At 34.1% G+C, this 18,286-nt stretch overlaps 1 protein-coding gene across 23 annotated transcripts in view; it reads right to left on the bottom strand.

Moving 5' to 3' along the window:
* Positions 1–18,286, bottom strand: part of CASK (peripheral plasma membrane protein CASK) — a 194,445-nt gene that overhangs the window by 80,948 nt on the left and 95,211 nt on the right. For 2 of the 23 annotated variants that reach the window (XM_073963069.1, XM_073963071.1), the window contains exons 1-2: positions 11,660–11,751; positions 3,360–3,620 (exon numbers count right to left, since the gene is read on the bottom strand). The exons of 19 other annotated variants lie outside the window; for them this stretch is intronic. The gene's annotated coding sequence lies outside the window, so the exon portion shown is untranslated. Of the gene's footprint in view, positions 1–3,359; positions 3,621–11,659; positions 11,752–18,286 lie in introns of those variants that run through there. 2 more of the 23 variants (XM_073963070.1, XM_073963082.1) reach the window with 2 other exon arrangements.

Below are 18,286 nucleotides of genomic sequence, written 5' to 3'. Positions count from 1 at the left end.
GCAAATAAAGCGCGAACAGATACAACACGGAACTTAGACATCGGTAAGCTGCAAACACAACAGATAGCCACTGCATATTCCAATCAACTAGCCCAATTGCTTAATCAAAGCACTCCTCGTCCCGATAACATATCAGCACAATGTATTGCCCACTCCACTTCTTTGGACGTTGTGATGCTATAGAAAATTGTATAGTATGATCATAAAATCCAAACACAGCAGAAGTGCCCCTGACATATAAATATGTAGACATTTCAACCATCACATGAGCGAGATAGAATATCTACAAATAACTAAACAGACACAGATTGTTCGTAGATATTTGAATGCCGAAAGACGTTCGTTCTCCTGATTCTTTGAATTATAACGAAATCAATCAATGAAGAAATCAATGTATAGAAAAAGAGTAACAAAAATATTTAAATCACAGCAAAATACAACACAAAGCAAACATGATTATGATTATGTAAACAAACCATCTATGTGGAACAAATTTTTTCGTGAAATGAAAAGTGGTCGGCATTTAAAATGATCTGCAATGCGAAAATTTTACTCTTCAAAATTCGTTAAAAAGCTCATACATGGGAAAATTACGGTGCGAACCATACAAAGTATATAGAATGATGTGCATCTAGTTATGTATTTAACAAATGTTGCTTCAACTTTACACGGTGCTCTTGAACCAAATTTAAATGCAAGGTGCTTACACCTGGGAAGTTTTTGTGGATTCTGAAACATCAATATTTACTTTAGGTTTTCACGAGTTAGCTTGGAAACCGCAAGTCCTATCGTAATATGACTAAACAAAATGTTGCATGAATGACAATTCTCTACAAGATTGACTTTTATGATATCATTGTAGTTTTTACCGTTATTGAGATATAGAAGTTCAAATTAGGACAATGCATTGAATGTATCGCCTCCTTATAAAACAATGTCATGACTGCAATTTCCCAACTTAAACTCATATATTTAAAAAATGGTACAACCTAGGAAAAAACAAGTGAGCCAAGGCTATAGTCGGGTCGGGGCCGACTATGTTATACCCTACACCACTACCCCTGTGCAGAAGCTTTTGACTGCTAAAATTCGAAATATTAAAATTGGGATAGCTTAGCGTCTTTACTCTGAATGTCTTTCTTAATACAGGTCAAATTTGTTAAAACGTATTTAAGTGCATCGTCAGCACAACTCCAAAAAGGGGAAAGTGGAAAAGTGGGATGTACGCCAACCATCAATAAGCTTCTTTCTCTGTGAGACCCTCTATATCTAAAAAATGGTAAAATCTAGGAAAATATCAATCAGCCAATCTTGTTTTTCGATTTTTTTCTTTTTTTTTTGCTGTTTCAAAGTCCGCAAAAACTTCCCTGGTGTACGCGGCTTTCATTTAAAGTTAGTTAAGGTGCACTGTGCATAAAGGTAAAAACTACGAAGATATCATAAAAGTCAACCTTGTAGAGAATTTTCATAGCTGCAGCATTTTGTTTAGTCCCATTTCGATAGGACTTGCGGTTTCCAAGCAAAATCATGAAACCTTAAAAAAACCCTTAAAAATGTCAACTTGAATAGCGATTTGTTTAAAAAGCGCTTCGGCGATTTTGTTCGTTTTTTTTTTTTTATTTTTCTCATCTATGAGCATTGTAGTCTACCAAGCATGTCTAAACATTTGGGAAGAAACAAATGATATTATTGGCACATTTCTAAAATTGATTCCAAGATAGACAAATAACAGTAGTTCCACGGACACCACCGCCGATGTTTCAACAATCACATTTATGCTCTGATAAATAACGTTTATTCAACTTACAGCTTGGAATAACACAAAACTTGAAATTAATTTATAACCTTATTGTGAGCTAAAATCCTACTAGCTTCCAGAAGAGAATAATAATAATAACGATAATAATAATATGAAGGAACAATGTCTGACTCTGTACACAGTGTGTGAAGGAATATCTTAGCAATATGTCGCTCCAAAAATAACCCAATTAATTTATTTATGTTCGGTAATAACCATTAACATTTTAATATTGTTTTGTAGAATTAACCAAAACAGCAATAACACTAACAATAAATTTGAAAACATTCTCCCCAAGTACAAAATCCAAAATTGAAATATATATTACTAACATCAACAAGCCCATTCAATCAAAAGCGATGGTTCGTAAAGAGCTGACGACATTGCAGCATTTGGTTTCGTCACTCGTACAAATAAAAACAATCGGATTTATTGTTGCGGCTCTATGGGCAGAGGCAAAAATTATAGTTGCGGATTCCACTAAATTTCGAATATTGCCAATGTGTTGCGGTGGGGGTACCCCCCGAAGGTTGCAGACAATTTTATAAATCCATTATAAAATGCTTTTGTAGAAATCACTTAAAACAGATTGCAAAATATTCGCACATATTTATTTGTGCCGCAATGGCCCTCCTCGGATCTAAGCAGACGAAAGTCAGCTACAATCATACAAACAACTGTGTTACCTATTTAATCACGTACAATGAACATGCAATAAATAAATGAAAAAACAAATGGTACTTGGTCGATAATCCCTAACTAGCCGGATGGATACCCACCCATAGCGTCACCCTCCTTCCAACACAACATTTAAAAATACCGTGAATCCAGATGTGATGGTCTTTCGAAAAAATATTTCAAATTAGAAAACAACATGGATCAGACGGTAAAAAAACATGATTTGTAGAAGAAAACATCATTAATAGTAAGACCGTTTTTAGTTTAATTGAAAAAGGGAACACACGGACACAAACCTTATTCTACTCCTGCCTTGGTAATGCCAACTCGTGAAAGTATTCGTATTACAAGTGAGTGAAAAGAAAAACTGTCTGCGGCGATGGCAGTTGTAGTGCCAGAAAAAAAACTGGAGAACGATTATAGCCAAGGTAGAAAGATTTAATAAAGGAAATGTCGATAAAAAAAGCAATATCATCTAGATGAAACTGCTGACTAACTCATCATGCCATTCAGCGCTGAGGCAGAGTTGTTACTCTTCGAGAACATTTCCTGTAATTTCCCACATATAGTGGGAAACTCAACGACGACTCACTTCCAACAACTCTCCAAACACTTATATGAGAAGGAATGTATATGTGAGCGAATACGAGAATGTTAAGAGAAGAGAATTTTTCGAAGAAGAGAGACATTTCGTCGATGTAACAGGACAATAAAAATGAGTGCAATGAGGTATATGAAAGTATTACATGGTCGCTCAACCCTGGTGGATACACATTTAATAAGAATAACAACAAAAATACTTCTATGGAAAACTAAAGATTTTTAAATGAAAAAGGACTCTAAGGAAGTCAATTTTCACAAACCTGTACATTGCAATACTCACAGCAAAATATTTAAACGTCCCTGTGGCTGTTACTTGCGCTAATATTTAATCGACCCGATTGGTATATTAGGCCCAGAAGTTTTGATGTCCCCAAATTTAAGACAGCTTGGAGTTGAGATTGATATTAGTGTAGTTGGATTGTATTGAAATTCTGTTAACATTTCGTAGGTTATGCAGTTTATCTTCATCTGCAATTCTTTGTGTTTATTATTTTCTCTTTATATTTATGTTTTATGTAAATCATTAGGTCCACATGCTTTTCTACCATAGAAGAAATAGCAATTAAAGGAAATGAATATTTGAAAGCTGCTACAAGATAGTCAAACACCGATATCGCGATTGTTTAAATTTCTTTTCATATCACGTTAAAGTGGTTAAACGTTTCACCCTCCATTAACTTTTTTCAATTCCGTTAAACAGACACATATTCGTTGGCATTTTTAGACAAGTTCCATTATCGGCATCTGTGGATTTGTATGATATTGGAGTTCATCGAATGCCATTAAATGTTGAATGGGTGGGAAGGAGAAAGTACAGAAAAAGAGCAATTGAAAAAAAAATATATAGGTATATTTTCGTCATCCTTTAGTAAAGTGAAAATTCAATTTAAGAGATTTTCCATTCTTAACAACCTTTGCGTGCACACACACACACACCCAAAGCGCGGAAATACTCATTCACCTTATTAAGCTTGCCTGTGTACGTACATACATATCTATGTATGTATGCATGTGTATTCTCACCGCAAAACATATACATTTGTTCAATATGATAATATATAAGTGCTAACAAGAGCAACAAACGGCACTTATGTCTTAAATATACACAATTTGCAAATCGAAGGCTCAACTCTCACACACACACACACACACACACATTTACATTTTTAAAGCAACACACAACGCACAACATAAGTGGGCAATTTTATTTTCTAACATTCCGTAGTCTTCAACACGATTTCCAGATGTTATTTTTTATTGTTACCTTTCGTATAAAATTTTCGGAAAGTTTACGAAAAAGTAGGAAGACAGGTAGGTTGTTACTGTTATGTCAGAAAGGACGAACTTAAAAAATGTATACAATTTACCATAACATGACTATTTCTATAATACTAGAAACACATATGTATGTAGACCCGATTCAAACACAGACCAAATTTGGATTATAAACAATTCCATTGAAATCGTAACTTTTCTAAGGTGGAAACACAACTCACATTTACAGTCTGCTTCTCTTTGTCTCTTCAAAAATGAAAACGAAAGAAAAGCTATCATACCCCATTTAAAATCTAAATGTTGTTAAATCATCAAAAATAATAACATAAAATTGAAGTTTAGGTGTGTTTTTTTTTATTTTATTTCAATTTGCCCCATCTTGTTTAAAAACAAAGGACGATTTTCTCAAAAAATCTAGGCTCAAAAATATGAGACGTTCAAGGCTAGATTGTTCCAAATTCGAGGCCCACCGAATACAAATAGCTAATTATCATTTACTATTACAACTCCAAACATTAATCCTTTATTCGCATAGAAACCTCTCTGGGATGGTCAAACTGGATTATCCTTCAAATGGAAAAGATAAACAAAAACTCACTACTACTTTGTAGATTTAAAATCAAAAAGGAAGAATATCTGTAAGAAATCTACTTTGCCAAGGATTATGTGTTTACATTTCAGGGCACCATATATATGGGAAATGTTGCCAATTATTTCATATTCCATTTCCAAAAAATTGATTTTTTTCTTTTCGCGCTACATTAACGATTTTTGGTTTTAGTAGATGGATTTTAACGAGTAATGATTTATTAGATCCGCAACGTAAAAATCCAAAATTTGCAATCATGCACGAGTAAATCGAATGCCAATTGTACAAATTAGACCCGAAATATATGATTTTTAGAAATTTGTTCGCACAAAATTTTCGTATTTAGATGCAGATTTCTCTGAAGCTGTGTAGGCTACATTCACGACACATATATCAAATAAATCAGAATCGTGAGTTCTTCATTCCTACATATGATTTTTTGAAAAACCTGTTTGCGGAACGAAATTATAAGAAAATTTCAAAAAACACTTAAAATCTGGCTTCAAAATGTCAGAATCATTTAATGGTAGACGCAGATCAAATTTTGAAAAGTTATACATTGGTGGGATGATCCTTATTTAGTTGGCTTCTACTTTCACTTTGACAGGAAGATCGGAAAAATGTGGTTTAATCACAAATCGAGCGAAAACAAAAAAAGTCACGTTGGCTTCAACCCATTTTTACCCATTTTTTAACATAAATATAGCCACAGCTTCCACGCAAATCAATTTTGAAGGCCAATATTTTTTGCCAAGTCTAAAAACATTTCATTTTATCCAAAAGCATTTAAATTGTATAATATACAACCACTATTCGCGAGTTATAAAGGGGTAAACCTTGGCTTCAACGATGTTAAATTTTCAATAATATTGCCCATATAAGCATATACATATGACTTTTTTACAACCTCGTAAAACTGTATTATATTTTGATGAGTTTTTACCTAAGACAAAATCTTAATTATAAGATGATACGTTTAAAAAGCGCAAATAATTACATATTTACGTACGGACAATTTTTGTGTCCGGATTACCGCGTTGTCCAGATTATATCATTTTATATCATACATAATTTGAAACAAAATGTAGATTTTTAAATGCATATATATGGTCAACCTTACTATACGCTATGGAGGCATGGACAATAAAATCATTAGACGTGAAGAAATTAGAATCCTTCGAAAAGTGGATCTACCGCCGAATTTTAAAAATACCATGGACTGCCTTAGTTTCAAACAATGAAGTGCTTCGAAAAATGAATCGAAATAGAGAGATAATGATAAACATCAAAAGACGAAAAACTGCATACCGTGGACATATCATGAGGAATTCAAAATACAAGCTCTTGCAGGATATCATAAAATTAAGAATAGAAGGAAAAACTCCTAAAGGCAGAAAGGAATTGTGTTGGATTGCGAATATTCAAGAATGAACTGGAATACGAGACGTGGGACACCTACTTAGTGCTGCCAGAAGCAGAGACATATTTGCCGATATTGTTAAAAATCTATGAATTTATTTGATTATTTTTATTTAAAATCCATTGTTTCTTTGTAATTGTAATGGTCGCCAACATTCGTATGACGAATAGGCAAATAAAGAAGAAGAATGGGTAAAAATTTAATCATTCTCACAAGAAGAATTCATTTTTTTTAAAAACAAGGTAAAAAAAGCCACAACCCTAATGTACGTATTTACGCTTACACAAGTAGAGCTAAAAATATCCCTTGGGGGTTTTTATCACACATATGATATGACCAAAAACAATATTATCCGGCAAATAAATGTGAATACCAACAAAACAAGTTGAAATATACAATGGGGAAATATGAAAGACACAACACCAAGAAACCACAACAAAATCGCTCTACTCCTTCATATTTTATGAGCTCCTCAAGAATGTGGTTTTGAAGAGTTTATAGGTGGTTCGGTATAAAACAACATCATAATAATTTTACGTTTTATTGACATAACTGTTTCTGTCGGAGTTATCAATAAATGGGATGTAGACCTTTTGACACAGTCAGCATGCTCATAAATATGTATTGAACAAATAAAATTGATGGTTTTTGTTCTTCTCATTGAACACGTTGCTAAGACATGTTGATGCAATTAAAAAACTGTACAAATTGAAATAACCCTGAATGTTTTGTTTGTATTGCGGACTAATTTATTGCCAGTCGTTTAGAATATCAGCATACTCGGATTTAATTTGGTGACGCTGATGTATCGATAAAGAACTACAATACATCAATCGGGTTATTCATCTCCGTAAGAATAAAATAAATTAATAAGTTATATAAAATAAAATAAATTATAAGACGAAATAAAATATAATATTACAATACATTAACTGTGGAATAAACCATTTTGTAAATAACATGTTATCAAAATTTTACAAATACCTGAAATTGCAAATCTATCATAATGTGGGAGGTATATAATGGGAAAGGTACAATACGAAAAAGCTAACAATCTCCATTTTTTTTTCATCGACATTCCCAGCAAAAACTTAGAATTCACATGAGTCGAATAACCCATTAATTACAAAGTACGGTCAACAAGACACATTCCGCATAATGTGTCATGTCTTTAAAAGGTACAAAAGTACCTATTTTACTCATTACTAAGTAATGGGTATCAACGAATTTTTTCTAGACCAATTGCGTTACATTTTCCAAATGTCATCTGTATAAGTTTGTGTTTGGTGCGTCAAATACATGAAAATACGAGCGAAAATATAAGTAAAAAATTAACAGAATTTATGTTTGGTGCAAACATATATATCGGAAAATCTTCACAAAAGCAATATCGTTCTTCCAATGGCTAAAAATGATCTTACCCAATTTTCAGCTGAATCTGACAATAAATGCGACCTGTACTTTGATCACAATGCATGGACAGACGGATGGACGGACGTACATGCATAAATCGTCTCAGAAAGTTATTCTATGTATATCCCCAAAAGGAACTATAGGTATATCTCGTATCCTTTTGCATATTACATACAAATGGACAAAGACATAACCACAATGTGGTGTAGGGTATAAAAAATAGGTTTTTGACCGCTTATTTGTCGACTTTTATTAGCCATAAAAGTACGTTGATTTTTAAGTAGTTACGGCCCCGAAATGGAGCTATATAAACCCGTAATTTTGTAATGAAATTTTGGTGGGATTATCGAAATATAGAGATTTCTTTCCTGTAGTTAAAAATGCATAACAAACAAAAAAACCGTTATAATTAATTGAATTATTCCAGCTAAAATGACCTAAAGAGTGAATTCTAGCGACTTTAAATAGCTGTTTAGAAATTAGAAATTTCGCCATTCACAGTACAGAGAAACAACCACCACTTAAAATGGCCATCTCCTTGGGGAATTGAATACATTTATCATAACCATTTCGCTTACATAAAATACCAAAAAAATGCCTTATGTACGTACACATTACTTAAGATAATTTAAAATATATTATTTAAAAAACATACATATGCTTTGTAAAAATTCAAATTCAAAATATTTGCGAAACACCTTCATACAGCGGTTTTTGACATATGTAATAATAACACACCACTTTTTTCAATTTTATCTTGAAAACCACATTATGTTCTATGCAGAACTGCACCGCAGTTGCTCTCTTCCCAATACATTTGCCAGATAATATCATTCATTGTCTTATATTAGGATATATTTAGTGTGGAACACTTTCATAAAACCACAAATCCAGTACTGCTGAGTGTAGATAAATGTCCACAAATTTCAAATAATATTGTGATCTAATGACTCCCACACTACTCCCGATGAACAAAGCCAGTTATATTACTAGCACTTGCAATATCTCAATAATCAAGACAAATATTACAATAATTAGTAAAAACAAGTAAGAAAAGCATAAAGTTCGGTCGGCCGAACTTTTTATACCCTCCACCACAAATTTCAGCCATTTCGGTGGATTAATGTGGCCACAACCTTCAAAATACCGAAATTCGGAAGGTACCGTTCTATGGGGGCTATATGATGGCGTGGACCTATACCAAATTTCAGCCATCTCGGTGTGATAATGAGGCTAAAACGTTCAAAATATCGAAAATCGTGAGATATTGTATTATGGGGGCTATATCAACACGTAGACCTATATAAACATTTTATGGTAGAAATGTTTCTTAGCCTCTGGAAACACAAAATACAAAGTTACAACCGATTCTTTGGTCAAATGGGTCTAATGCATTCAAAATATATAAAAATGACGCGTACTTTATAAGGGGCCTTATGTGGGGGCTATACCAAAACGTGGACCTATATAAACCAACTTTGGTAGGAATGTTTTTTGGCCTCTGGAGACACAAAATACCAAATTGCAACCAATTCGGTGGTAAAATGGGTCTAATACATTCAAAATATATTAAAATGACGCGTACTTTATATGGGGCCTTATATGGGGGCTATACCAAAACGTGGACCTATATAACCCAACTTTGGTAGGAATATTTTTTGGCCTCTGGAGACACAAAGTACCAAATTACAACCAATTCGGTGGTAAAATGGGCCAAATATCTGAAAAATTCCTTAAAACGACGACGCGTCACGCGTCATTTTGTATGGGGGCTATACGAAAGCGTGGACCTACATAGCCCGCTTTCAATACCAAAAGTCCTACGTAAATATAATATATTTTCCCAAAATTTCATCAATCCTTTCGGACGCTAGAGTGATTTCCACAGACGGACAGACGGACGGACATTGCTATATCAATGTAGAATTGCACGCTGATCAAGAATATATATACTTTGTGGGGTCTACAATGATTATTTCGAGTAGTTACAAACGTAGTGACAAACTTAATATACCCCCATCCTATGGTGGAGGGTATAAAAATGTGCAGTAAGCCGTCGTATATAATTGGTTGGTTGTATTTAATGGGTTTACTGTCACTAAGTCATGGTCCACACTAGAGTAAATTTCATTAAAAAAATTTATGAAATTAGGTGTTCTTAGGCCGAATTCCCCATTACAGCAATTTCATGATTTTACTCTACTATGGAACTCAATCTGGAGACTCATAATTGCATGTTAAAATTTCAGTGGAATTATTCTAGTGTGACCCGGGACTAAGCAACAATATTTAAAATTTCGTGGTATTTAACTTACGAATGGCCCCAAAAATTTAAGCTCTTACTAATTTGTCTCATTTTACGTCTACGTATCATTAAAGATCCCCGAAATAAAATGTTAAAACAAACTTTTTTCAAAAAAGGTGGTGAATTTTCGGTGTGAGCCACTGTATATCGGTGGTGTTGCAATTCTTATATAGACAAACGTAATCATCAATGTAAATAAATCATGAGTTGTAATGGATCTATTTGTAAAGTAAATTTGATCTATGCGTAAAGTAAATTTTCTTCATGACCTAAAAATATATCATTTTGAAATTTTCAATATTCCCAAATATGTATTTTTGCAAGAAATTACAAATACTTCGATTTTTGTATAACTGGAATGGTGTTTTCATTTTATGTTTGCGACATTTGAGATAAATAATTAAAAAAACGCTCTTGACCTAGTCACTGTCATTACCAACACACTAATTGCACCAGAGAAAATTCACTGCCTGGCACTTGACACAAAGCATCTACGAAGAATGGGTGGGAGAGTAGTGCGTCGCCAACTGGGACACATTGGAATTAAATAAGTTCTAGATATAAGACAAACAATCTTTAAAATAAAAGCACATTGGCTTCTTATAGCGTTGTTTTAGTTTTTCTGCATGGATAACATTGTTGCTTATTTGGGGGTTATTTCATCAGTCCTCGTGGGTTTCAAATATAAATACTGGTTCGGTACGTCATAAAACCAAAATGGGATTCTCTATAATTGTCAGCCTAATGTAATTTATTCCTGACATTGCTGATTTCGTGCAATGTCTTCATCGGGAAACTACGAAGTTATTCATATTTGTGTGTATGTGTGTGTCGACCATTTTGTAGTGTATATTAAGCTTCATTTCGGGATACGTACAGTATCGCAGTGGCAGTCTTACTCTCACATACACAAAATCGAAAAGAAAGCACTGCACGAACTCGAGTAAAATGAGAAAATTGTCACAACAACGTGGTGTGCGTGAAACCCCCAACAACAAGAGCAAAGACTAAATCGAAGAAGCACAATTTTGCAATAGAGGAATTTCCAATGAAAACCGAAAATACAGAAAATATGGAGTTATGCTCTATTCCATGTCAGCAACAATGGAGAAAAAACACACGACACGACCACCACCAACAAATTCTCCATTTAATTGGAACGAAACGAAATAAATCAATGTTGGAGTGAAAAATGTCAACGAAAGGAAAGTAAATTGCAGCAGCTTTCATTTTTATTTGACTTTAAAACACTTTGAACTTAATTTTGTTTTCTAATATTGTCTCCAGCGTTTGTTTCTAGTTTCATTTTTTTTTTCACTATAGTATATAAAACAAAATGAATCATATCTAAGTTAAAGTTCGCAAAAGTTTTTCGATCTCCGTTTTCGCGTTAAACATTCTAGTTGTATTTTTAAGTAATGTTATTGTTTTTCTTTTTCTTTTCACATATTTTTTGTCTTAGTTTTCATTTTTTTTATTTTTTATTACACTAATTTTGGGAATTACTGTGCTCTAACCGTGCACAGATTTCACAGTGTTATTTTTTCTTAAGGTTATTTTTATCTATTAAACCCTTACCAGCCAAGGGCTCGCGTTATACTGCCACAGTTTTCCAATAAAAGGTGGACCAATATAGACTCGCATCTTGCTTGTCATTCCTACACATCACTGAGTTTAGTACTCACGCAATTCTTATTTGGAGAAGCTGGACGGAGTACGCTGGTCCAGCTGAATGCATTTCATTGATGCTGAACTACGAGTACCTGCCTGATTCAATGAGCGCAAAAGAGACCACAATATTACTATCTCTCCAATGTGTGGGTGATGGATGCTGTGACATAGAGATGCTAACATACTCTCAGTGAAGTGAGACAGTGAAGCACACATTCATTTAAAAATTGCTTTACGACAGCTCATGCACTTCGAGAGACATGCGCTTAACTATTTTGCTCTGAATCCACTCATATATTATAAAGAGAACCGCTGTAATAGCAACATTTTACATACTATTATGGGTGTTGAGAAAGGGGCGCTCTTTCGATTCCTTCTTTCTGCTTTGACTAGCTAAATTTTTCGCATTCACCTGATGTCGATGATGTCTTTTGTCATCAAGTTCGGAATGCCAAAAAATCACGAATATTAGCACACTCGGCCACACTTTCGCTCTCTGGTGCAGCCACGCTGTTCCAAGGCTTTTGTCGTTGAATGATTGTGATTGTACTCGTAGTCAAACAGACGCTACATTTGCAGTGTTTCTCATACACTGCACTATAATGTTTATTCCTAAATAGACACTGAATATGTGAGACCCAAAAAAAAGAATATTATTCCGGTTTTCTCTAAAAACAATATAAGCCTAGACCCAGTCATGCAGTAGTCATCGAATGAGTCAGCTTATTATCACGTTTTGTCAGCTGACACACTGCACTCTACAAAGTCGTAGCTAAATTGTGTTCAGATTTTGGGCGGAATTAAAAAACAATTTACAAATCATTATTTCAAAAGCAGCACGTCATGTTTCATGTTAATATTTCCATGGCGAAAACCTATTCTTCCAGAATCGTTTAATAAAAAGAATAAAACAAGTTGTGCACCCAACGATGTAGTAACCTTTCTTCTCCTGCGCCTAATTACTGTCGAACATTTTAGCTAGCAGTGTAAAGATGCAGACTTTATAAACAAGTGAACAAATACTATAGTGGGGACGGGGACCACCTATGTATTACCCTACCACGAAATTTAAAGTCCAGTTGTTTCATGTTTTTCTTCGACTTCATCAAATAAAATGCAAATGTATTAAAGACTTTGTAATGAGCAACGCCTGACTATTCTTTAAATATATTGTCAATAAAAAGGCGATTAAACATTGAATATTGGGATAGATTGACACATTTTCAAATAGAAACAGAGATACATATTTGTCATTAAATAAACGTTTAAAAATACTAAAATTGGGTTAGTTTACCGCCTATTGCAATAACTCTGATATTTGACCATCATCACAAACAAATTTGGCAAATTTGGATTCAAATCTCAGACAGTCTACTTTCATTATCTTTAGTATATTCTGAAGCTTATAGCTGTGTTGAGTACCTCTTTTGTATTGATTAAAATCTTTGTTGGTCTTCTCGATTAGCAGGTTAAATGCTTCGAATACACCAAATAAAAGCAGAGATACATATTTGTCATTAAATAAACGTTTCAAAATACTAAAATTGGGTTAGTTTACCGCCTATTGCAATAACTCTGATATTTGACCATCACCACAAACAAATTTGGCAAATTTGGATTCAAATCCAGACAGTCTACTTTCATTATCTTTAGTATATTCTGAAGCTTATAGCTGAGTTGAGTACCTCTTTTGTTTTCTCTAAAAAAGAAATAGAACATACTCCGTGTAAGAATGAAATACCCTTCAATTGTCATTGAAAACGTCAATTAACCAGACACATCATTTAAATAATCATCATTAACCGAACAGCGTGGTTGGTCGTTTGAATGTGCAGTTCAGCTAAATGTACCAGCACCTGTCTTGTAATTGTTGCTACTAAAAATGAATATTGGTTATACCTCACCATGGGAAAAATACATAATTTGTTATAAAATGATGATTTGTATTTTATGCGAAGTCTGCAGTAAAAACATTTTTATTTGATTTTACATTCTCTTGTAGCTAGCAAACTTCTAACGTGGGGCATATGGCTTGTGACCGTCATTCGACCTTAGCATTAGTCGATGACAATGGTGACAGCGAGAGCGCATTCAGGTAGGTAATTATAATTGTAATTTCTTTAAATACAGTTTATGGGAGGCATAACCCAATGAAAGCCATTCTATTTTAGAAATTCTCCATCACTTGTTTTTTCATGTATCCCTTATGTTATTTTCGAGTTTGTTTTTTGCCTCGCGCCGCTTCTTTCGTCCACAGCTTCATTAGCAGAAATGCTCATTACTATTTATTAAAAAAAGAAACTATTTCGTTAGATAACTGATTTCCTTAAACACCCACCTCAACATGACACATTTTTTAAGAGTGAAACGTTATTCAACCTAAGACGAAATGTGTGCTAAACGATTTAATTTCAAGCATTTTATTCATGTCTATTCAAACAGAAATATGTACGTACTAAACATCATTTTACAAATAACTTCTAGCAAACTTTTACGCATCCGGTCTTCTGAAACGCGTTATTTGTATTAAGGCAACTGTACTGCCGCAGGCATTTTAATTATGTATTGACTCTGTTGCAGCCCACTTTTCTTCAAATATGATTATTGAAATGTACCACATGAATCTTTTAACGATCCGTTTTATAACAAATCTCAGACTAACGTATCTACGACATATTGGCGTTATTTAAATGGTGGCGCTTCACGTATGAGATAATCCACTCTGTGGAAAATTCAATTATGTGTTAAATTGGGTATTCATTCCCTTTACAGCATAATGAAACCTATTCATGGCATTAATCGTACATACGCGGTTTTGGATACTACATACTACAACTTTTAAGTAAAGCAAATGTATACAAAACTGACTTGAGAATTTTTTAGTACATTCAAACATTGTTTTACCACACTAATTTTAAAAATATATATATGTATAAGGATATAGCCGTGACGAGGCCGACTATGTGATATCCTACACCACTGCATCTGTGCATAAGCTTTTCAAGGGTAAACATTTTTTAGTGAAATACAGCCGCACTGGCTTTTATACCAGATGATTTAGAGATAACTGAACCAAAATAATTACAACACTTTCGAAATCAAGGAATTTTCTTAATGGTACATTGATAACTTCAAAGGTATGTCCTATTGAAAACTCGAAGAATTGGGCCAATAACGTCGACACAATATAAATTTTCTCTAAAAACTATGACTAAAGGCGGGAAAGTTGCACGACATTTCAAGACTAGTTGTTTAATGTTTTTAAGTGGGTTTTGCTGTGTCAGATCCAGCTTGGATTTTATGGCCCCATCTAAACATGGTTAAATATTGACTTTTTAACGCTATTCGTGGCTATATCTCTGAAACCGATGCGAATCTTCTTCTGACCTCTGCAACAATTTTGTAGATAAGGGCGTGAATAAAATATTTGGAAAACTAGCGAACTTGAAAAACGATATTTATTACCTCAAACCGATACCGATATTTATTACCTTATTAAAAATTCTATAATTTGTATACCTCAAGCTCGAAACAAGAACTTTCATTTAATAAAAAATCGAAAGGTCGATAAAATCAACAAATAATTATCTCCAAAACTGTCAAATTATTCTCCATAAGTTGTCTGCACAAAATCAAAACGATCGGATCAAAATTGGACGGAAATACACACATGGCCAGATCGACTCAGCTCTAAGACCATTATTTCGATGTGTTACAAACTTTATGGTCCAAACTAACTTATAATACCATCCACACATAGTGGTGTAGGGTATAATTATATATTTTACAGCACAAAATCTGTTTAATTTTTATACAATAAAGTATCAACTTTGACACTGTACCAACTGACGTGTTTTATTCGACGCAAAAAAATCAAAAATTGTTTGTTTTGTTTATTGATGAAGATTCAATCTCATTTCGATTGCTTGAGTGGAGTATTCCCCCATTGGCTCAACTTCATTTATTACCCTCTATTACAGAGAGTAATGTTTTCAAAACGAACGGACAGTGTTGCAAAATTTTACTGATCGCTACCAATATCATCATTTCATCCCGGCGAAGGGAATTATGAATTGGCTTATCAGTTTTTAGTGAAAAACCGAACTCTTTAAGTGTCTAGTATTCCCAAATGAATGAGAATTACACTCACTTTTCGGCTTTTCCAAAGAAACACCAAAATCAAAATATTCTGCAACATGTCAGCACGTATCAACTAAGAACTCGTCGAATTCTGTGAGTTGAAAATAACATCACCACAGTTGCCTGTGAGGTTGTTATTGGAATTTTGTTTTTAACAAAGCTCTTTGGAAAAGCCGAAAAGTGAGTGTGATTCTCATTCATTTGGGAATACTAGACACTTAAAGAGTTCGGTTTTTCACTAAAAAGGCATCATTTCAAAAACTGAGAAGCCAATTGATAATTCCCTTCGCCGGGATGAAATCATGATATTGGTAGCGATCAGTAAAATTTTGCAACACTGTCAGTTCGTTTTGAAAAACATTACTCTCTGTAATAGAGGGTAATAAATGAAGTTGAGCCACTCAAGCAATCGAAAAAAAATCAAAAGTTTGTATAATGGAACGAATGATTTTTCTGTAAAAGGTTGTAAAATTGAATTTTACATTTTTAAATTTAAACATTTCGAATATTGTGGATTGAGTTTAACACCTCCCTCTTAACCCAAAACATGTAAGATGTCTCAAACTCGTAAAATGTATTAAAATAATATTGAGAAAAAAATTAGAGAATATTGTATTGTGCTACACGAAAAATTTGCAGGGGTTCTGATATATTTATTCGGTTTTGTGGGAGTCTATTGTATGTTCACATCTTTTGCACCACTTGAGGCTCTCCCATTTTGCAGTTGATGCTCTCGGCCACTATTACGGCGGTACATTTTTTTCGGCGCCAAGTCCATACTTCCTAAGATAATGTCCCAAACGCTCTAAATAACCATGTCGGCATAAATTCAAATGACTGATGAGCACGAAAATTTTCGAATTGAGTATCGAAACTTTGCACATCCTAAAATATCTTCCAAACGTACATAAAGTTGAAGAATGTCTATATGGGAAAACATTTTCGGGTAGTTCCATCCCAAATTTCAACATTCTGTTTAAATTAAGTGACCAAATCCATGCCTCCTGCCATAATGATCCGTAAGTTCCAAAAATCTACGGTGACAAACAAAAGTGTCTGATGGGCACCAAGGAAATGAGGGGAGTTGCCACATTCGAAAATTTTGCCTTCACATATTCCAGTATTCCAATTTCCATTCCACATTTGAGGAATTGAAATCCAAATGCATCAATCAAATTAATACCTATTTATGATTGTATAGTTGCCTTCACTTGGAAGATGTTGCACTATTTGTGACCTTAATTGCCATATGACCCTCTTGTCAAACCAACAATCAAACTAGTCCAGTAATAAAAAAGGTATGGTGGAAGGATTCGGTAGCACAGTTTGCCAAAGATACGGGAAGTTTGCAGTATAATCTTTGCTTATAGTTGGTTACATTTGGCCGGTCAGATGGTTGGTTAGTCTGGTTTGTTGGGCCTGGCGACCTGTCTTTCGGTTGTAACGGTATACCATTGCTGTGGGTCATCGCTTGTCGTGTTAACACAAACATCAGCACTTTGTGTACAAATCCCAATCAAACAAACTAAGCATGAGTATCAGAAGGGTGTCTATTTGCTATAAAAGTGTAACATTCGTATAAATTGTCATTACATACTTACATACAACAAACATTACAACCTCAAACATGTAATACAACAACTGCTTTGGCCCTTCATTAGTCCTTCCATAGGATGTTTATTAGAGTGGATATACAAACTGAGTAACATGGTGGATACTCCGTTTTCTGTAAATTCGTTGTACATATTTCTGGGGAAACAACGAGTGCATCAGGTACGAGTACAAACAACATTCCCATAGTTTGCTAGAATCTGAATGAGAAGCAGTGACCACTTCGAACCCTAAATGCCAAACTATAGCTAATTCGGTCCGAAAATGTATCTAACATCGTCAAAATGCCTGAAATCGGGCGGTACAGTTATATGGGGGGCTATTTCGAAATGTGGACCGATATAGTCCATCTTCGAACTGGGCTTGCCCAAAAACAAAAGATCCATTTATCCAAAGTTTCAGCTTCCTATCTCAATTTTTGTGGAGGCTAGAGTAATTACCAAAGACGGACGGAGAGACCAACTTGCGTAAAAAAACCAAAAAGTAACGACACAAAAAATTGCATAATTTATCTACTTTTCAACCGATTTTACTACTACACTTCTAAGCAGCCTGGAGCACAAGGAATATTATTTTCCCGTTTTTTGATGCGATTTTTACGCACTTCAACCGCTATAACTTAGCCATTTGTTAACCGATTTCAAAACTTAATGGCTTGTTCGAATTATTTTCCCCTTTAAAGGAAAAGAAAACCAGTAGAAATCCGTTGTGAAAAATAGAAGTTATGCCCCCCGTTATTCGCTACATTTAACGTTATAAAACAAAAAAACGAAGTGACCCAAA

The sequence above is a fragment of the Musca autumnalis genome, unplaced genomic scaffold, assembly GCF_047663935.1.
Source record: "Musca autumnalis isolate F117 unplaced genomic scaffold, ASM4766393v1 scaffold_1, whole genome shotgun sequence".
Classification (NCBI taxonomy): Eukaryota; Metazoa; Arthropoda; class Insecta; order Diptera; family Muscidae; genus Musca; species Musca autumnalis.
This window is presented reverse-complemented; position numbering and strand designations above follow the sequence as displayed.